The 22562-nt window shown below is 43.2% G+C and overlaps 1 protein-coding gene and 1 pseudogene across 1 annotated transcript in view; both read right to left on the bottom strand.

Annotated features, from left to right (window-relative positions):
- Rad54l2 (RAD54 like 2) overlaps positions 1-17982 on the bottom strand; it is a 99391-nt gene extending 81409 nt beyond the window's left edge. Inside the window, exon 1 of the mRNA XM_028756631.1 lies at positions 17902-17982. The gene's annotated coding sequence lies outside the window, so the exon portion shown is untranslated. The remainder of the gene's footprint in view (positions 1-17901) is intronic.
- Positions 17983-20031: 2049 nt separating this feature from the next.
- On the bottom strand, positions 20032-20533 carry LOC114611987 (annotated as a pseudogene).
- Between the last annotated feature and the right edge of the window lie 2029 nt (positions 20534-22562).

Below are 22562 nucleotides of genomic sequence, written 5' to 3' on the forward strand. Positions count from 1 at the left end.
TAGAGACAAGAAAATGGGAAGTTTAAGGCCAAAGCTAGACAGTGAGTTGGAGGACAGCCTCAGCTACACACTACCCTGTCTCAAGAAAGATAAATAGCCAGGCATGGTGGCTGGCATACACCTTTAACCTCAACACTTGGGAAGCAGAGTCAGAAGATCTTTGTAAGTTCAAGGCCAGAAAGATCTACACAGAAAGATCCTGTCTAAATAAATAATCAAATAATCAAAATAATAAATAATCAAAAATCAAATAAATAAATAATAATCAAAATAATAAATAATCAAAAAATAAATAATCAAAAAAGTAAATAAACAAGTAACCTCAAAATCTTCTCTCTCCGCCCACCTCTCCTCTTTCCTCAAATACACACTAAAACTTAAGTACATCTAAATGTTAGGTGTACTGTATGTAACCAGAGCACTATGCCAAGCATAGGAGCTCATGCTTATAACTTCTATGCTCAAGAGCAGAGGCAGGTCCATCATTTCAAGTTCAAAGCCAGCCTAGTCTACAAAGTGAGGTCCAAGCCAGCCAGAACTACATAGCAAAACTATTTAAAAAAAAAAAAAAAAAAAAACGGGGGTGGGGGACATTTTTGTACTGAGGGGTACAAAAGGAAGTCTTGGTATTCATGGATTTAACGTCAGTCTAGTTCAGGAAACAATTCAAGGTTATATGTATTAAGTGCTTAAAATAAGTGCACCAGAGGTCAGTGAAAGAAGCAAGAGAATCTGAGGTTTAGATACTGTTAGTGCTCCTGGAAGAGACAGACTCAGACAACCTCTAAAGCAGGCAGAACTAAATTATACAACTGATGCAAAGAGGAGGAAATGCCAGGTAGGAAGCAAAACTTAGATCTGAAAAGTGCTGGAAATACAAAGTGATAGGTTTTCTGGAATGGAAGATAAAATTATTCATGAGTATAAACACTAAACATCTATTATTAACTAGCAATGGCTGACACTAAAAATATACAGAGTGCATGCTGGCCATAGAGTGACGACTGCAGGCGCCTGAGATGGCCAGTCAACTAGTACCAATATGAGAACATGTGCTTTGAAAGTACAGCACTGACAGAAAATAATAAGGGTCTCCTACCCAATGACAGGATAGAGAAATAAAATACAATCTTCAGAAAATATAATATTATTCAGGAATGAAAAGAATAAAGTGCCAGGCATCATGGTGGTTCATGCCTGTAATCCCAGCATTTGGCTGGCCAGTTCAGGGTACATAGGGAATATCCAGGACAACCTGACCTTAGAGTGAAGCCTTATCTCAAAACACAAAAACAAACCACAAAAGCCACCCATTGGACAATTGCATTTATGTGATTCTCAGACTACTCAGTGCTCTGATAGGAATGACCTAGGAACAACACCGCATACTTCATGACTGCTCATGACGGTGGAGACTGATGGGGAAGAACAACAGACGTCACAAGACATTCTGACCATGTATATGCCGGGTACCTGCTAAGGAACCTGAGCTTGTCTTGAACAAAGACTGGCAAATGCGCAGTCCTTAGTACCACTTCCCAGCCTATGGCACTGGCAGGTTTTAACAACTATGCTGTCCATAGCTATATACACAAAATCCTCCACAACCCTTTGTTTCAGAAGGATCTCAAGCAAGCAAGTAGCTTCATATAAATTTTCAATTTAAAAGAAAAAACAAGATCCTCTGGTGGCTGCATGAAAGCAAGGAGATTGAACTAGGTAGAAAGTTGCAGTGGCCATCCGAGCACAGTGATGAGGCCTGAACTACAAAAATGGCAATGAGAAAGGCAAAAACAGCATCAGAGACTAAGGAAGCCAAACTGTAAGACCTCAATGGCCAGTGGAGCCCTACGGTGGCAGTCTTGCTCATCAGTAAGTCCCAGCATCCATGTTCCTAGCATGTATCAAAGATTCCATAAATATTTGACAATTGTCTTCCACTGTATCTTCACAAAACCAGAATAGAGGTAATATTATTGTCAGTCCATAGAAAGGGAATCTAGAGGTTAAAGAGGTTAAGTGACTTGCCCAAATACACACAGATAGAGAACAATAAAATGTAATTCTGACAGATTTCCAACTCCAAAGAACAAGCTTTTATCTGTGACCCTGGCTTCCAACTTGAACAGCAGGCTGACAATAGGATTGCTAACACTGAAATGACAAAAACAACTAAAACACAGACTGAGGTCAGAGACTCCATGTTCTGTGTTTTGGTAGCTGGAGCCTTAAATGCAAGGGAGGGTGTGTGGTGAGAAGAGGACAGTTAGAGGTGAGCTAACGCGGGAGTGAAGAACAAGAGTCTACACAGAAAGTCACAGAGGGAAGGAGACAATGAGCCCAGAGCAGCTTTCAAGAAAGCCAGCAGCAAGGTGCATATGCTCAAAAGGATCAAATTCTACAGCAATGCATGGACATTCGATGGGAGAGTTGCTGGAATTGCAGAGAATTGCACCACTTAGGGCTGGGGTTCCAACAACTGAAGACTGCCTGTTTCTAAGTGTGTCAGAATCTGGGTCTCCCTGAAAACACAAATCCCATTTCTACTAATAATTAATGGTATGTTTTGAATGTTTTTGTGTTCCCCCAACCCTTGAGGTTTTTATAGAATTTGATTTCATTATTTATGTGTATGTATAAATGCCTACATGAGTTTATGTGCACCCCTGCATGCAGTTGCCTGAAGATGCTAGAGGGCATCAGAATCTCTGGAATTGGACTTACAGAAGGTTGTGGACCACCTGAACCCAGATCCTCTGCAAGAGTAGTAAGCATTCTTACCTCCTGAGCCTTCTTTCCAGTCATGTTTTTACATTGAATTTTTAATATGTTTAAATATATTTGGAGATGGGACATTTGGGAGGTAATTCAATCACAAAGGTACAAGCCTCCCTTAAACAGAAGCAGTACTTTAGAAGAAACACCAAGAGATACCTATCTGCCATCCGAGTGTAAAGGCCTCCCCTGCTCACCAGGTGACGCTATTACCAGGGACCAAGTGACCCAGCACTGGTGCTCTGGGAACCTGAGACTACATCTGCTTACCTAACTGATGTCATTTTGTTACACCGGCCACAACTAGGGGATATTTCACAAGAGACTGTCTTTTTATGCTTATTTCCTCTCTGAAATGGAAATAAGCCAGGTATGGTAGTACATGCCTATAGCCAGCACCTACGAGGCTGAGACAGGAGAGCCTGGAGTAGCCTCCATTACAAAGCAAAGCCTGTCTCAAAAGACCAGAATAATTTTTTAAAGGAAAGAAAGGAAGGAGAGAGAAATACTATTATGGCCATCTTCTATTAGTTACTTTGAGGACTTTTTAAAAGATGTTCACGATGTGTGGTGGCCATTCTAACACTTGTGAGAGATTTTTTTGTTTTGTTTTTAATTAAATCATATGTCATGATGAGAAGACCCACTTTTAATCCTCATCTTCTGAGGTGGAAAGATCTGGGCCACACCTTCTTCTGGCAGCTTATATAAAGGACATGAAGGAAGGAAGCATATTCTCTCTCTCTCTCTCTCTCTCTCTCTCTCTCTCTCTCTCTCTCTCACACACACACACACACACACACACACACACACACACACACACACACACACACATCCCTGACAAATCCATTCTTCACTAGCATTACAGCCTACTTCTTTGGGACTCAGGCCTAAACTGAAGACCAGCTGAGACATCCAGCCTCAAGAACTGAACAACTACGGGATTCATGGACCTTCTATTGGTAGACAGCCACTGTTGGGCTAGCTGGATAACACTAAGCCATTCTAATAAACCCTCTTTCTCCTCCCTCTTCTTCTACCAGCCCTCCCTCTCTTCTTCATCCTGTGAGGACCCCCCTAAAACCTCCTGTCCATAAGATTTGTGGATAGCTTCATATATGTTCCTGGTAGGTCCTGTTACATTCATCTACATACCCTATCTGAGAGCTGGTTTCATATAGCCCAGGATGCCCTGAACTTCACAAATAGTGTAAGACACTCTTGAAGTCCTGATCCTCCTGCTTCCTAACCCCCAGCTCCACATCCTGTCTTCCACTCCATGTTTCTCTTACCTGAGAACTTTCCTATTGTTTCCTCCTTTGCACTCTTACATTCTAGAGCTCTTTGCTTAGCCTCCTCTGATCCAAGAGAGCAAGGAGAAGGGTGCCACTCTGTGGGCTAGGAGCTCCTATTAGGCTGAGGACACTTCTGTGCCACATGTCTGGAGTCCTCCTTAGCACCAGCTCACTAAGAGCTCTCATGTTCTTTAGGTTTCCTCCTGTGACTTTGGACCAATAAAATAGAAGGAAAAGCTTTGGAAAATGCAAAGGAGTCGTCCTCAGTTTGGGGTGAACAGAGAAAGTATATTTTGCCCTATTCACGAAAGGGCTCTATCTGATATTATAATTTATACAAAATATTTACCTTAAAGTCTCCACAGCACAGCTAACACTTGCTTAGATATTTCAACTTGTAAGAGTATCTCCTGCTGGCCTCAGGGAAGCAGAGACAGGCAGATCTCTGAGAGTTCCAGGCCAGCCTGGTCTAGAGTCCATGGCACCCAGGGATACACAGAGAAACCTTGTCTCAAAAAAACATCAAACAAAAAAATTATTTTATTGCCAGATATGAGCACTAAGGAGGCAGAAGCAGATTGAGCTCTGAGTTCAAGGCCAGCCTAAATTCCAGGGTAGCCAGGGTATGTAGAAAGAAAGAAAGAAAGAAAGAAAGAAAGAAAGAAAGAAAGAAAGAAAGAAAGAAAGAAAGAGGGAGGGAGGGAGGAAAGTAGGGAGGGAAAAGGGGGGAGGGGAGGAGAAGAAGGGAGGAAAGGAGGGAAGAAAAGGAATTATTTTATTCAAGTTTTTTCCCCTGCCTAGAGTTAGGAAAAGAAAGAAAAAGAAAGAAAGAAAGAAAGAAAGAAAGAAAGAAAGAAAGAAAGAAAGAAAGAAAGAGAGAGAAAGAGAGAAAGAGAGAGAAAGAGAAAGAAGAAAGGAAGAGACAGAGAGAGAGAGAGAGAGAGAGAGAGAGAGAGAGACACAGAGAGAGACAGAGAGAGAGAAAATTATTTTATTGAAGGTTTTTTTCCACCTGCCTAGAGTTGGGAATTTCAGGTCAGGAGTGTAGCACATGCCTACAATCCCAACACTTGGAATAGGAGTTCTAGGCCAGCCTGGGCTATTCTTTAAAAGATAGTTAATTAATTAGTTAATTAATTAGGGGATTTGTAAGCAATGTTTCAAATTACAAATTTAAAAGAAACAAGGAAGAACAGAAATATTAAGTAGGAAAAAGATATTTTAAGATTACAAGCATGAAAATACATGCTTTTTTTGGTTAAAAAGTTAAAAAGGAGATCCTTTGGATGAGAAATGATTTTGAGACAAGCTAACTCCATGACAGGCTTCAAACTGGCAGTTCAGGAAACTAGACCTAAAATCTCTGTTTCCAAGAACTGGGCAAGTCCAGGCCTCAGAAGTTGCCCCACCACCTGGCCTGAGGCAAGGACAATGGGTCAGCAGCAGTTTCCAGACTTCCTCAGTAACAGTTTCCAGACTTCCACAGCAATGGTTCTGGAATGTCACCAGAGATAGAGCCAATGATAGAGGTTACCTACCTCTCCCCTGAATTCTACTGTGCTTTAAATCCGGCCTTTGAGCTTGGGTATCTCCATCTTGGAATGGGAGAACCCAACATGCTGAACTTCTGCAGAATAAAACACTCATTGCTTTTAAATACTATTTGAGTCTGGGGTATCATTCTTCAGCGAATCTTAGACCCTTACATTTGGGGGCTCTTGTCCAGGATTCACTGGAGACCCCCTAACCCAAATAGTGGAATGTTTTTTCCAATCAATAAGTCCAGGCTCCCTGTAGTGTTTTGTCTTGTCCATATCTGTGTTTCTGTTTCAGGTTTTATCTGGAGGCCAAGAGGGATAAAGTGGATGAGTTAGTTTGTTACCCAGGCAGGAACGGGGATAACCTAGGACACTCCCAGGCCCCTACCAGAAGCAAGAGAACTTGCTAGTTCTCATCTGGATTCTGAATTGGCTGTGGGTCTATGGGCCTCCCATGCGCAGGGAGGAAGATCATCTGAGACAGCCTTTCATTTTCTTTTTGTTTTCCAGAGAACGTCCTTCTGTGTCTGTTCCTGTGTGTTCTGTTTGTGCTTTTTGTCCTCTAGTAGAAATTTTTCTTTAGAATGGGACAGGCTCAAAGCACCCCACTGGGTGCTGAACCATTTTAAGGACTTTTGCAGAGTCCCAGAAGACTCTGGTCTAGATGTTCATCCTCACAAATTAACCATCTTTTGCAGGAATGAATGGCCTACCTATAAAGTAGGATGGCCTGAGGAGGAGACTTTCCATCTCCCCACCACTTACAGGGTGAAGGTTTAGTTTATGAGGCCTGGGGCCATATACATGGCAATACCTGACTGAGAAGCCCCCTGTTTGGATGAGACCTTTTGGCTACACTGCCCACCCTTCTTTCTCTAAAGGAAGGTCAGCCTTGGCTCTCTGCCTTGTTCCCCCTTTCTGTCCCTTGCTTCCCCTTTTCTCCGTCCCCCTCTTCATGTTCCTGCTCCTGCCACTGCTGCCCCTGCCCAGCCAGTATAGGCAGAGGGAGGAGCAGCCCCTGACTCTCCTGATTCCACTTGGAGTCCGCCTCACACTCGGCCCATACTGCCCAGAGAGCCAACTCTACTATGGCCTTACCCCTCTGGCTATAGGACACTCCAGATGCTCAGGGAAGACAGTTCAGGACAAATGCGCCATTTGTCAATAATGATCTTTACAACTGGAAGTTGCAGAACTCCCTATTTTTAGAAAGACCATCAGGTGTCACGGGTCTTCTTGATTCAATCATGCTGACTCACCTGCCCACCTGGGATGACTGTTAGCAATTGTTCCAGGTCCTCTTCACGACAGAGAGGATCATGGGAGCCACCTGGAAATTGGTTCCGGGAGCAAATGGGCTGCCTACCCAAGTCCATGCTGATATGGATACAGCCTTTCCTTTGACTCGACCCGACTGAGATTTTAACACTGCTGAAAGTAAGGAGAGATTCTGGGTCTACTGCCTCCGAGAGACCACCAGACAGCCCACAAATTTATCTAAAGTGAGCCAGGTGATGCAGAGAAAGAATGATAGCCCCCCAGGAATATCTAGAAAAACTTTTTGAAGCCTATAGGACCTACACTCCCTTTGACCCAGAAGCCAGAGAGCACCAGTCAGCTGTGAACATAGCTTTTGTATACCGAGCTGCCCCTGACATCCATCAGAAGCTTCAGCCACTGAATGGTTTTGTGGCCTTCCTCTGGCATCCAAAAAGCCAGCCTCTATTTGCCTTTGAATGGCAAGATTTGGAGAGAGGTTTCAAGAGCATGCAGGTGCCCACTGAGGTGAGAAGAGGGTGTCAGATCCCTCAGAGCTGGAGTTGCAGGCAGTTCCCAGCATACACGTCCTGTGACAGCTGCCTGCAACTCCAGCTCTGAGGGATCTGACACCCTCTTCTGACCTCAGTGGACACCTGCTTTCATGTATACACACACATTAATAAGAATTTTTTTTTTAATTTATGGCCGAGACTAATGGTACTGGCTTTTAATCCCAGAGCCCTTAGAAAGCAGAGGCAAGCGGATCTCTGTGAGTCTGAGGCCAGCTGACCTATATAAAGAATTCCAGGCCACTCAGATATTCACTGTGAGACCCTGTCTGAAAAGAGACAAAATAAATAAATAGAAATAATTTTAAAAAAATAAAATTAAAGAATCTACTTCGGGCTGGAGATTTGGCTCAGTGGTTAAGAGCACCATCTTCTCTTCCAGAGGTCCTGAGTTCAATTCCCAGCAACTACATGGTGGCTCACAACCATCTGTAATGGGATCGGATGCATTCTTCTGGTGTGTCTGAAGACAGCAACAATGTACTCACCTATATAAAATAAATAAGTAAATCTTTTTTTTAAAAAAAAAAGAATCTACTTCATCTCTTTTTATTTGTTTCTTTGTGAAGAGGGAATGTCTGCCTCTGGGTTATTGAGAAAAGATAAAGTAAATGCATAAAATAAATATATTAACATTATTGTTTAGACACGTTTTGGTTTGAGTTCTATCAGGTCATCAAGCTCAGTGGCATGTAACCCTTACCAGCTAAGCCATCTTGCTAACCCCATAAAAAAGTAAAGTATAACAGGTGTAATAGCGTGTGCTTATCATCTTAGCAAGCAGGAGACTAATGCCAGAGCATTCCCAGGATGGTCTTGGCTACAAAATGAGACTGTCGCCGGGTGGTGGTGGCGCACGCCTTTAATCCCAGCACTTGGGAGGCAGAGGCAGGCGGATTTCTGAGTTCGAGGCCAGCCTGGTCTACAGAGCGAGTTCCAGGACAGCCAGGGCTACACAGAGAAACCCTGTCTCGAAAAACAAAAAAACAAAACAACAACAACAAAAAAAAAACAGAATGAGACTGTCTCAAAATGACGCACAGCAGACAAAAAGGACATATATATGAACTATACTTAATAGGAGAGCAAGAATTTTCATAATTACCCTAATTACAGTAATTTTTTTTCAAACTTCATTTTGCTGCAGTCTGGTACCTGCATGAGAACAGTAATTGCAATATTAAAGTTTCAATAATCTTATTAACACTCAACTTCCAGAAAGATTTCTGTATGATCTGATCAGCCATGAAAATTAAATCACAATAGTTCCTTTGTGGGGAGAGGTTCTTCAAGACAAAAAGAGTTTAGCCCTGGCTGTCCTAGAACTCTCTATGTAGACCAGGCTGGCCTTGAACTCAGAGATCCACCTACCTCTGCTGGAATTACCGTCGTGCCAGCAAATCACATTAATTTAAATGATATGTTATTTTACGGCTAAGAGTTAAGAAAGTAGCTTGTAGTGAGACATACTTTCAATCTCAACATTGGGAAAACCTTTGGAAGACAGAGGCAGGTAGATCAAGAGTTCAAGACCAGCCTGGTTTACATGTGGAGTTCCCCAGCCAGCCAAGGCTACATACACTGAGATCCTGTCTCAAAAAAACAAATACACATGCACACACACAAACAAGGTGATAATGGTACATGCCTTTAATTCCAGCACTTGGGAGGCAGAGGCAGAGAAATCTCTCTGAGTTCCAGGCCTGCCTGACCTATAGAGCAAGTTCCAGAACAGTCCAAGTTACAAAGAGAAATCCTGTCTCAAAAGAAAGGAAAAAAGAAAGAAAGATTGTAAGACGGGAAGCCTGGGTTAGCTGGTAAAGCTCCTGCACTAAGCCTGAGGATTTACGGCTGACTCCTGGAACACATGGTGGAACACAGTAGCAGAAGGAAAATCAACCCCTTGAGTTGTCCTCTCATCTCCACACATGTGCCATGACACATTTTCTTGCACACAGTAGGTAGGAAGGTAGGTAGGAAGGAAGGTAGGTAGGTTGGTAGGTAGGTAGAATGTTTTTATTTTTAATAATCAAGAGAATATAGGTACAACATACTTCTGTACCTTCTAGGTAAACAAATCAGAACCCAAAGTATCTGGAAAAAGAATCTATCAATTTCACTACTGGGCTGAGCAGAATAGAACAAATAGTTCCAAAGCCACTGAATTCAAATTCCTTAATAAAGTTTAGTGAAATAATCCTATTTCCCAAGTAAAGTGGCAATGAATCTATCAAGGCCTCCAAAAAGTCCACCAGAGCCAGCAGAAGTCACAATATCTTACTACTGAGTTCATTTCCCACTCACGAATAGGTGGCAGCTCGGCAGCAGTTGTCTGGACCTGGTGGGACAAACTGAATAGTCACTTTCTACACACGACAGCAAAATGCCTACAGCAATAAACAAACAGCCCTGGAAGATCTAGACAGCACCAAGGAAGAACTGCCATATTTGCCACCATAGAAATTTAAGATTCAAAAGGTAACAGTCCCCAGCCTCAAACCCATCAACACAGTCAGCTTTGGTAGCATATGTCAGTATTCCCGACATTTGGAAGACTGAAGCAGGAGCACTGCTAGCTCAAATCCAGCCTGGGCTACACATTAAGACCCTGCATTAAAGAAAAAGATATGGAATAAATATTGTTCTCACAAACAGTAAGGCGATGCCTTCAGTAACCTAGAACATGGGAACAGAGGCATTGCTTCAGTGTCAGGGTAGGTCACATGTGACTGCAGTTAGCACTGTCCTCACCACTAGTACACCAAGTGACTTCAGATCACTCATAAGCACAGGTCATGTAATTGCTCACTCAACAGACTTTGCCAAGCAGCTTCTCTGTGCCAGTAATGGTAAGGTCCTGGGATATAAAGATTAAAACAAAAAACAATAACAACAACAAAACAAAAACAAAAAACTGGGTGTTGTGATACTCACGTAATCCTAGCACTGAAAGATTGAGAGAAGAGAATCACAAGTTCCCTACAAGTTCTTCACTAACCTCCACATGTGCACACACACAGATGCACATACACAGTACATACATACATGCATGCATGCATAAATGTTTTTAAAGGGAATAAATTAAAAATCCTATCCTTGGGCTAGAGAGATCAGTGGTTAAGAACACCTGCTGCTCTTGCAGAGGACCAGGTTTGATTCCCAGTACCTACACCAGGTGGCTACTTCCAGTGGATCTCATGCTGAGGGCACCAGGTATACATGCAGTACACACACACACATAGATATACACACACATACATACATTTTTAAAACATTAAATCTCTTTTTAAGTCCTATCTCTGTGTAATTTGAAATAAGTAGCAGCTTGGCAGCAGTTGTCTGGACCCGGTGGTACAAACTGAAGAGTCACTTTTTACACATGAGGTTTGATTGAATAGTTATGAAAAACATGCAAAAATACCAAAACTGAACCCCCAAACTGCAATGCATTCACAAAGGAAAGATAGCCATCCAAGGAAAGTTTTCATTAGGAACAGATGTAGGGGGAAAAAAATAACAAATCAAAACAAAGCCAAAACTGGGATTGAAACTCAATGATAGAACACTTGTCCTACACACAGCGAGCCTGAGTTCAGTCCCGCAGGAAGGTGAGCATATATGCAGGGAAAAGAGATGTCTGAATTCTTGACTCAAGCCTTAAAGTTGGCCATACACTTTAAAAAAAAAAAAAAGAAAGAAAGAAAGAAAGAAAAGAAAAAAGCATGTTGTGGTATTCAGAGTTCACTACAACATAAAAACATTTCAGCATTTGTACAATATTAGACCAATGGTATAAATAGCTATGTAATCACTGGATTTAAATTCCCCAATAAAGTTTGGTCAAATAATCTTACTTTCTGAATATGGTAACAATGAGTTGTTAGGCCTCTGAAAAGTCTATATCACTCAGTCTCGAAACCACTTATAACTTTATTGTAACTCGGTATCAGGGTAATTACAGTAGAAGAGAAACTAAAAGATATGAGAGGCCAGGTCAAAAGATCTTTTTAAAATATGTTGAATCAGACATGCCAGATAATCATGGGATTTCCAAGCCGGAAAAACATTATTTACTCTTAACTGGAATCAAAGACCACTCTCAAATGAAGGGATGATTCCACTAAGGGGGGGGGGAGTCACTTATTTCAAATCACTCTGATCATTCCTTAATTTTCCCCTTGAATATTAATGGAATTTTGAAAAACTGAGTCAGGAAAACTGATCTGGGCAGTGGTGTCACCCATCTTTAGTCCCAGCACTTGGGAGGCAGAGGCAGGCAGATCTCTGAATTCCAGAAATAGTCAGGGCTACATAGAGAAGACAGACAGACAGACAGACAGATCAATCTGAATAATTCTCTAACAAAGCCTGTAACCTTAGGCCCATCTAACGCCTGTCTAAGGGCTGTGGAGATGGCTCAGTGGTTAAGAGTACATACTGTTCTTGCAGAGGACCCAAGTTGGAATTTCCACCCACATCAGGTAGCTCACAACTGCCTATAACCCAGCTCCAGATGATCTGATACCCCTCTGCCCTTCTCCTATACACACACACACACACACACACACACACACACACACACACACACACAAAGTAATGACTGATATTAAACAAAACAAACTATAAAAATCACGTCTGAACAGAGTGCTAAATTCTACATTTAGCATGCCAAGTAGTTTCCTTCTTGCTTCTCCACAGAAATTGCCAGGGAAAAATCTAGAAGTGCCAATAATGACCTTGAGGCTCTATGTGCTCCTACTTGCCAGTACTAGAAAAAACCAATCTCGCCGGGCAGTGGTGGCACACGCCTTTAATCCCAACACTTGGGAGGCAGAGGCAGGCAGATTTCTGAGTTCAAGAGTTCGAGCCTAGCCTGGTCTACAGAATGAGTTCCAGGACAGCCAGGGCTACACAGAGAAACCCTGTCTCGAAAAAAAAAAAAAAAAAAAAGAAAGAAAGAAAAGAAAAAAACAATCTCAACGATTCCTGCCATCTGAGCACCAGCAGATGCACACTACACAGCTTGCCTTCCATTAGACCAGATAACTGAGTCCCTCATTGCTACACTACACCTAGCTACATTTGACTATCATTACTTAGAATAGCAGCTCCTGAGTCCAGGTGCAGTGGCTGACACCTACAATTGAGCATTCAAGAAGCAGAAGTAGTGAAATGCTGTAAGTTCAAAGCTAGTGTAGGCTATTGTGTGAACCTGTCTCATCAAAAAAAAAAAAAAAGAAGAGGAAGAAAAGGTGGTGTGGCCGCAGCCCTTATATGGTAGTGATACATATTAATTTGCATGGTCTCTCTGTATAGCCTTGGCTGTTCTGAACTCCATCAGGCTGACCTCAAAACTTCACATGCCTCTACCTCCCCAGTGCTGGGATTAAAGGAATGTGCCACCACCACCATCTGGCTTCATGTGTATTAACAGCACTGATCATCTATAAAATACTTACACCCTCATCTCCATTCCTCACTACAACTTGTAGGTTAGAGAGGTTAAGAGCTTGCACAAGGAGCGAGAGAGACAGTCAAGTTGGTAAAGAGATTGATGAGCAAACTCAAGGACCAGAGTTTTATCACCAGAACCCACATATAAAGTCTAAGTATGATATCCTAGAACTGGAAAGACAGAAAGTGGATCTCCAAGATTGCTAGCCATCTAAACTACCCTACTTAAGGAAGTTCAAGGTCAGTGAGAGACTCCATCTCTGGGATTATTTCTGTTTGTTTGTTTGTTTAGACAGGGTTTCTCTTTGTAGACTCTTGTTGTTCTGGAACAAGCTCTGTAGACCAGGGTAACCTTGAATGCAGAGATTGGTCTGCCTCTGCTTCCTGAGTGCTGGGATCAAAGGCAACATACCACCAATAGTCTGGCCTCTGTAACTATTTCCTTCTTTTTTGTTGTTCTGTTTTGTTGGTTTCTGTTTTATTTTTATCTACATTGTTACTTTGCCTTCGTGGATGTCTGTGCAAGTATATCATATCCACTGGAACACAGCTGTGTGGGGCCATGTAGGTGCTGAGAATTGAATCCAGGTCCTCTAGAAGAGCAACCAGTGCTCTTAACGTATGAGCCATCTCCCCAGGTCCTTGATTTGTTTTGCTAAGACAGTTTCTCTGTGTAGCTCTGGCTTTCTTGGAACTTGCTCTGAAACAGCCTGGAACCATTCTGGTCTCAAACCTGAGTGTTGCGACTGCCTGGTGAAACCCATATCTCAAAAAACAAGGTGGAGCCGGGTAGTGGTGGCGCACGCCTTTAATCCCAGCACTTGGGAGGCAGAGGCAGGCAGATTTCTGAGTTCGAGGCTAGCCTGGTCTACAGAATGAGTTCCAGGACAGCCAGGGCTACACAGAGAAACCCTGTCTTGAAAAACCAAAAACAAAACAAAACAAAACAAAAAACCAAAGGTGGCTGGAACCTAAGGAAGGTAGCCAAGGTTGACCTCTTGCCTCCACACCCACACATATACACAGGAACATGCATACATATGCACATGTACACACACAAACTTTCCTAGGGTCAAAGGCAAGAAATATCAGTTTGGTGGTGTATGTGTGTAACCCCAGCACTTGGAAGGCTAAAGCAGAATAGCAAGTTCAAGGCCAACCAGGGTTACATAGTTAAGACCTGTCTCAAAAACAAATAAAAAAGCAAGCAAGAAGCAAATGTAAAGGTTGGGATGCAACTTGGTTGGTAGAGTGCTACTTGCCATAGGAAAAGCTCTGGGTCTGACTGCCAGCACAGCATGACCAGAGTGTGGTACACACTTGTAACCCTTGTATTCAGGAGTAAAGTCGGGGGTCTTAAGTTTAAGGTCATCAACTATATAAGACTTTGAAGCTAATCTGAGTTCCATGAGACCCTGGCCAGCCTGGGTGATCTCAAAACAAAGACAAAAGAGGCAAAGGGAGAATGACTCCTAAGGGCTGTTCTTCTCATTGTACTAGGTATTCTAAAGGAAATGGAAAAGTCTAGCCAGATATGGCAAATATCTGATATCCCAGCAACTGTGACTTAGAAACAGAAACATTCAGAGTTATAGGCAATCCTGGGTTACATGAGGTCTCCGTCTCAAAAGCAACAAGAAAGAAATATCTTTAAAACTGAATTAGAGTCATTCAAGTAGCAAAAAGTACTTGAAGTAATCACCTTGCCTTCAGAGCAATGTATGACAGGTTTTAACTTTCACCAAGTAATCTCAGTTGAGAGAAAAACTCTATTTAGAAGTATTTAGTATCTAAGTGTCTTGATTTTAAACTTATTTTTCATCAAGACACAAAAACAGAATAGAGCAAAGGAAAAATTTTTACTAGGATGAAGGTTAACTAAGGAAAAACTTTGGTTTACTCTACATGATATAGGACAAATTAAGAGATGAGGCCTTACCCCCAACTTATTTCCGTTATCACAGGGGACAGTACCCCAAGCCATCAATAGACAGTAAGCAAAGCCTTCATTCTCTCAAAGCTACAATGTGATGGCATCCTTAAAGACCTAAATACATACATAATATTTGTAAATCACTATTCGCTCAAGTACACAGAAACAAATGTTTTACCCTTTGGCTTTTTCCCCCTACAGAAGTACTTAAAGTTAACAAGTATATTTAAATAAAATAACACAAATCAATACCATACCACAATGAATATATGCTAAGCTTTTTGCATTGAAACATGTGAAGACTCGAAATTGTCATTACTGGAAATCAATGTGCTATTTTGAAAAAAAAAAAAAAAGTTAAGCCAGGTAACTGGTGGCCTTTAATCTCAGCACTAGGGACTAGGGAGGCAGATGCAGAAGGATCTCTGAGATTGAGGCCACCACAGTCTACACAGAGAAACCTTGTCTCCAAAAAATAAAAACAAACAAGAAAACCTTAACTGCTATATTTAATAAAACTCTCCCATGCCTGAGTCACCGCTTCTTAACTATACACTAGCACTATTAGAATGTCAAAATATCACCACTATAGAGCTGCCTAACACAGCTGCTGGTGCAAGGTAACAGATCACCAGATTATGCATAAACAAACCACTTGCAAAGTATGAACCGGTAATCACAACACTGGGAGGCTGAGAAGGATGAGTTCAAAGCCAGGCTGGAGTCTAGACAACATATTGATTTCTACAACAACATGAGCTACAGTCCGAGATCCTTTCTCAAAAAAAACAAACCAGAGCTGGACATTGCAGCACATATCTTTAAGCCCAGCACCTGAAGACAGAGGCAGGCAGATTTCTGTGAATTTGAGGCCACCTTGTTATATATAGCGAATCCCAAGACTGTCTCAAAAGGGAGTTTTAAAAACTCTGGGCAGGGTGGATGGCTCAGCAGTTAAAAGTACTGCTCTTGAAGAGGACCCACACCCACTTCACGATTCACAACTGCCTGTAACTCTAGCTCCTGGAAGACCAACACCTCTAGCCTCCACACACACACTCACATACATACAAGTCCATACCCACACATAGGCAAATTTAAAATAATAATGGTAATGAATCTTTTTTTTTCTTGAAACAGGGTTTCTCTGTATAACAAACAGCCCTGGCTGTTCTATAACTCACTTTATAGACCAGGCTGGCCTCAAATTCACAGAGATCCACCTGCCTCTGCCTCTAGAGTGCTAGACAAAAGGTGTATACCACCGTGCCCTGGCAAATAATAATTTAAGAAACTGTTCTCAAATTTAAGGGAAAAAAATTCCTAGAATTAGAACTATCAGTACAGGCACACAAAGAACTACTTCACTTCTTGCTTGACAATACTAGCTTGCAACTAGGTAACACATCCTATACACACGAGATAAATGCAGACGGTGCACTGATCCTGATGTGGCTTTGTTCATATAGCTTTCCCTTTAACATACATAAATAACAGGCCAACTTCTTCCTGAATAGTGCATGCAAAGCTCTGGTACAAGGCTATATAAGACTCCGAGCAGGAGTTTACACACTGCCTCTCATGACGTACGTAGACTGTAGCATGGAAACATAAAGTACAGATCAAAAGCACTGAACACAGATAATATTTGTAGTGAAGATAATATCCTTTCAGAGCAAGGATACTGAAATGATAATGACAAAGATTTAGCAGATTCAATGTAATCACTTCATGACAGTAAGAGATAATGAAATTTTGTGAATTTAGGGGTCTAAAGAGCTTTGAGTAGCAGATATGATTTTTTCACATCCTTCTCTATAGTTACATATATTAAAATACAAGAAAAACAAGATAACGAAGCCTTTTACATTAGTTTGGACTTAGAAGAATTGTACTGAAAGCTCCAAGAATTACAACATACTATGGGTTCTAAGTTTGTGGATCATTACAAACAATAGCCACAGTGCTAAAAACAAAGTATGAGTCACTATTCAAAAAGAGGGAAAAGGGGAAAAAATGAACAGAGAAAAGCTTTAAAGTCAAATACCACTAAGAAATTCCTTACTTAAATGACTGCCAGCGACAGCCACCATGCTGCCTTTGGAGTAAGAAGGAAAGGTCCACACTGTCCTCTCCTCTGGAACAAATTCATTAAGCCCCCCCAAATACCCATTCCAGCTTCAAAGTCCAGGCACCAACACAGTCAGCCACATCCGCCAGCAAGAGCAGTAATCTAACAGATCTGAGTCACACACTCCCCCGCAGTAAGAGGTCATTCTCTATCAGGAAGCCCACTCTGCAAAGTGCTCTTGTTCTACTCCCAGACAGCCAGCATGACCCACATAAAGCCAATTCTTCGACCCCAGCAGCTGCCGGCCATCTTCTCCCTCCCTCCTCAGCTCGCATCGGCCTTATCCTAATCCAAGGCAGCTAACACTACTCCTATGACAAGTTTCCTACCTGAGAACCACTCTTAACTCAGATACATCTTAGCCGTGAAAGATCTATCTAGCTCTTAGCTTCAACTCTTTTGTGCCCAACTAAGCTCGTGCCTTTCCAGGAACTAGTCACCTATTACCTCAGAGAAGATAACTCTCCATGCCTCTTCTACCCAAACCCGACCCAGCCTAACATTCTCAGACCGCCTGAGGGAGTACAGAGACGCACTCCTGTGTCCATTAGGGACCAAGCCACAGAAGCCCCTAAAATTCGAACCACAACCCCTCTCCCTCAAACCACGCCACGGTATGGTCAGTTTCTAGGTGCTGGTGTTATTTAAAAAAAAAAAAATCAAGAGCACATAGCCACTGTAGTTCAGTCGCGGTAATTACGACTGTCTTTCCTGACAACAAAATCCCCAAATATCAAGCCACTGAAGTCCCGGGTGGATGCCAAGACCTCCTCCAAGCCTCCAGTCGCTGGAGTTTCCCAGGTCGGATCCAGCTCCCCCAAGGCCCAAACCGCCAGGAGTAGCTTGCTACCCTAGGCTGATGCACGCCGGGGACTCTGGCCGCGTCCCCATTGTTGCGGGTCCCAGCGGCCCCGGCAGGGACTAAGGGGATCGCAGGGGTTCTCACCTCCCGTGCCACGGATCCGGGCCGCACCGGACCGGGCTGGGCCGTAGGACCTCGCGTTCTGCCGCACCCGCCTGGACGGTGTCTGCGGCGGCAGAAGCCGGAGAAGCGGCTGAGGCGGGAAGCAGCCAGCCAGGCCCGGGCGCCGCAGGCTGGCTCTGGCCGAGGGTCGGTCTTCTCCGGCGGCGGCGCTCTCAGCCTCCGCTCGCGGTCCGCGCCAGAAAGCTTCCCCCTCCCGGCCCTCTCACCCGGCCACCCGGACGGGAACACAAGCCACCCGTAGCAAAGTTCCGCTGTGAGTCCTGTTGTTCTTTCCCAAGGAAAGACGACACTAAACGGTGATTCTTGCGTGAATAAGGTGTATTTACTACAGAGGACCTTTTCAGGAATAAGTGAGACCAAAATAAAACGAAAACAAAAACAATTCCATGCTAGAACCGGCCTGGAATTAGCAGAGTCAACTGAATAAATTTGCATTCACTAACTACCAAAAACACACACTAATCAGTACAAATGAGTCTGAGTCCTACACTCCTCAATTTGGAATAGCGTCAAAATATACCGGGAACGAGATAGTGAGGATAATGAGGTGTAAGTTCGTTGCAGGTGCTGTCGATAGTCATTGTTACTACAGCTGTCGCCTCCAACAGAAGTTATTCTCCCTTGAATTGGTGCATGCCATTGTAATTCTCGCTCTATCCTCTCTTCATCAATACCTGCCCCGGGTTCCTGTTGGCTGCAGCTGTCTTCAGAATTATCTAGAAGACTAGCAGAAGCGGCGGCTGAGTTGGGGGAGGTGAGGAATGCAGAGCAGGGGATCGCTGACACTTAAACGCAGGTTAAGGTTACAGGATTTTTCTCCCTGAAGTTGAAGACTGTTAGCAAGTACGCTGTACTTTCTCATGAGCTGTATTATTGTCTCTTTCCTCTACATTCCCTTGGCTCTCCCCACCCCCCGTAAATATGGGTGAAAGATGAAAATATTGGGTAAATGGGTCTGGTTTTTTAAAGTTTTCTTTTAAGTTTCCTGTAAGAGTATAAAAAGTCCCTTCTCAAGCCAATCTCTATTCTGAGCTTTCATAACTCCACATATCAGAAATGGCTACTTTCAGAACAGATTAGGTTATCAAAGTACAAGTGTGCTTTCCCAAACTATCATTTGGGAATTTAGATATACTGCAGATACTCTCCCCCCAAAAAAGGCAACAAAAATATGACATATTCTCAAATTTCCATTCTCACTCATCTGCTTGACTTCTGACACTCATTGATACCCTTCTCCCTTATCCCCATTAACTCTTCTGAAAGGCTCTGAGTAGCAGTCATTTGCACCTGAAGTTTTTAATCACTTTGTACACATACATTTTCATTTAGATTATCTTTCTGGACATTACAAATGGGTTCTGATGTCTAAAACCATTCTAGTGTCTCTTGAAAAGCAGGACCATGGGTTAGAGAACTGCATGCTCAGATTCTTTGCTGTTGTAAGAACAACTTAATCCCGGGCTGTAAATGGGCAAAGCATGCCTCAAACCTGGTTTACTTCCCTTTGCAGCCTGAGGTCAGTCCTTCATTTTCTCCATTGTCCTCCTAGTAGGGACTCCCTTGGATGACAGATAAAGCAAACTTGGTTTTAAGAGTTGAAGAGGTGATGTGTTAGTCATGGTTCTCTAGAATTACAGAACTAATAGAATATCTCTCTATATTAAGGGAATTTACTGTGATGATTTACAGTATGTAGTCCAATTAACTCAACAATGGGCAGCTGTGGATGGGAAGTCCAAGAATCTAGTAGTTGCTCAGTCCCACGAGGCTAGCTGTTTAAGCTGGTCTTCTGTAGAAGTAGGTTCTAACAGATGTGCTGGCAAGTAAGTGCAAGCAGTCAAAGAAGAGTCTTCTTTCTTCCAATATCCTTATGTAGGCCTCCAGCAGAAGGTGTGGCCCAGATTAAAGGTGTGTACCACCACACCTGAATCTGGGACTTGCTTTATCCCAGGCTGACCTTGAACTCAGAAATCTCCTTGCCTCAGTCTCCTGAGATTAAAGGCATGTACTATCTTGCCTGGGCCTAAACTTTTCGGGTTTTTTTTTTGTTTTTTTGTTTTTTTGTTTTTTTGTTTTGTTTTGTTTAGCTTACACAAAGCAATTTATTAACAGAAAATAATTTGAGAAGTCCTGTTCACAGACGGCAACCACGACGACCTCCCTTCCTTTGAGTGCTGTCCGAGGGGATGGGGGTGACATCCTCAATCTGCCCAATCTTCATCCCAGAGCGAGCAAGAGCTCTGAGGGCTGACTGGGCTCCAGGTCCAGGGGTCTTGGTCCTGTTTCCTCCTGTGGCCCAGAGTTTGATATACAGGGCAGTGATGCCCAGCTCCTTGCACCTCTGGGCCACATCCTGGGCAGCCAACATGGCTGCACAGGGGGAGGACTCATCTTGGTCAGCCTTTACCTTCATTCCGCCAGTCACTCGGCAGATGGTTTTCTTGCCAGAAAGATCGGTAACAAGGACAAAGGTATCATTGAAGGATGCAAAGATGTGGCAGACACCAAATACATTCTCTCCTTCAGCCACCTGAGGGCTAAGGCTGATGACCTGCTCTTCCTTCTTTTCCTTCCCCTTGCCAGGTGCCATTTCTGCACTCTGGAGGCAGAGGCAAACAGATCTCTTGTGAGTTGAGACCAGCCTGATCTACAGATGGAGTTCCAGGACAGCCAGAGCTGCTACACATAGAAACCTTACTCAAAAAAATAAAAGTTGAAAAGTTTAAAAAACTTGCCATAATATATGCCTGAAGTCCAAGCACTTGGGAAAATGAGGTAGGAGGATTGTCACAGAGCCTGGGCTGTTTTCTTTTTCTTTCTTTTCTTCCTTCCTTCCTTCCTTCCTTTCTTTCTTTCTTTCTTTCTTTCTTTTTTCTTTCTATTTGTGGTGTTGTAGGGGTTTTAACTCAAGGTTTCTTTGTATAGCCCTGTAGACCAGGTTGGCCTTAACTTAGAGATCCGCCTTCCTCTTCCTCCCGAGTTCTTGGGTTAAAAACTGTGGCACCAGCCCATCTATTAGAACCATCTCTCAAAATTACAAAAGTTTAAATATGTACAGATAATAGTCCTGTAAGGACCATAGGGATAAATATGTACAGATAATAGTCCCATAAAGGACCATAGGGATAAAAATGAAACTGGTAAGACTAGCCAGAGGCTCAGGAAAGAAGCCTTACCTCTCTTCATGTGAGCTTATGTGAAGAACTTATTTCTCTTCCATAGCTGAGCTTAGAGTAACAAGAACCAAAAATGGCTCCCCTAGTGATAGAAGTCTCTTCTATTCCTTCTTCCCAGGAAGCCACTGTTCTTCTGAAACATCACTACTGTTTTGCCTGCTGGAACTTCCCTGACTACTTGAATGATGTTATATCTTCACTGTCATCTTTGGGGTTCGTGATCTCCTCAAATTCATCTGTATGAAAGTGAATTAGATCAGGATGCATCCCCAGAATGATTATACATATAGGTGTCTATTGATGGATCTTCATTCAAGTAAGGTTAAAAGAGCTGGGACCTTCTTCCTTGCCTTAGTCAAGTGGATCTATTTTTGAAAGTTTTACTTTGAGCTGGGCAGTGGTGGCGCAGGCCTTTAATCCCAGCACTTGGGAGGCAGAGGCAGGCGGATCTCTGAGTTCGAGAGTTCGAGGCTAGCCTGGTCTACAGAGTGAGTTCCAGGACAGCCAGGGCTACACAGAGAAACCCTGTCTCGAAAAAAAAAAAAAAAAAAAGAGAGAGAGAGAGAAAGTTTTACTTTGTTTTCCTCGTGAAATTTAAAATGGATTAGGCTTTTTGGAAACTCAAATTGAATCCTGATACCTAGAAGGCAACAGTAGGAGAAGTTCTAATTTAAGGCTAGCCATCTCAAAAAAGGAAGAGAGAAAGGAGGGGAAGGGAAGGGCAAGAGAGAAAGTGGGGGAGAGAGAAGGAGGAGGAAGAAGAGGAGGAGGGGGAGGAGAAGGAGGAAGAGGAGGAGGAAGAGGAGGAGGGAGAGAGCAGGAATGTGGAGAGGGGAGGGGGAGAGGAAAGGGAAGGGTAGAGAAAAGAGTAGAAGGGAGGGGAGGGGGAGGGGACGGAGGAGAGAGGAGGGAAAGGCCGCCAAATATGAGAGGACGGGCGGGGCGGGGAGGGGAGGGAAGGAGAGAGAAGAGGAGACTGGAGGGGAGTGTGGTATCGAGTTCTGCCTGTCTGCCAGAAGTGTTGGGCGCTGCCAATACGCCTGCCCAGAGAAGACAGGGCAAAGTCCAGGAGTCCACAGCTAGACCAGAAGGGGAAAGCGGGATCTGGGACAAACGCAGTGGTTCCCGGTCTCCTCTGAGTACCCGCACATTGCCAGTGTTCCACCTGGAGAGAAAATCAGGAACTGGGGTCCTGGCCCACATTTCCCCTTAGGGCATCTGCACATCAGGCAGGAAGGCGAAAGTGGAACCAGGGATCCAGTCCGATTGAGAGCAAGTGCTGCAGTACTGGAGGGGCGGGAGAAGAAAGAAAAGTCTTCTTCTGGAGTCTTTATGTCAAGGCTTATTTAGGCAAAAGCCTTCCCGGGGACGATCTTTAATGAAGCAGCTCTCTGAGACAATCCCTCCTTGTTCACATTGCTTTATTGGGGGTGGATGTAGATG

Source organism: Grammomys surdaster, unplaced genomic scaffold (assembly GCF_004785775.1).
Source record: "Grammomys surdaster isolate TR1022 unplaced genomic scaffold, NIH_TR_1.0 126131, whole genome shotgun sequence".
Taxonomy (NCBI): domain Eukaryota; kingdom Metazoa; phylum Chordata; class Mammalia; order Rodentia; family Muridae; genus Grammomys; species Grammomys surdaster.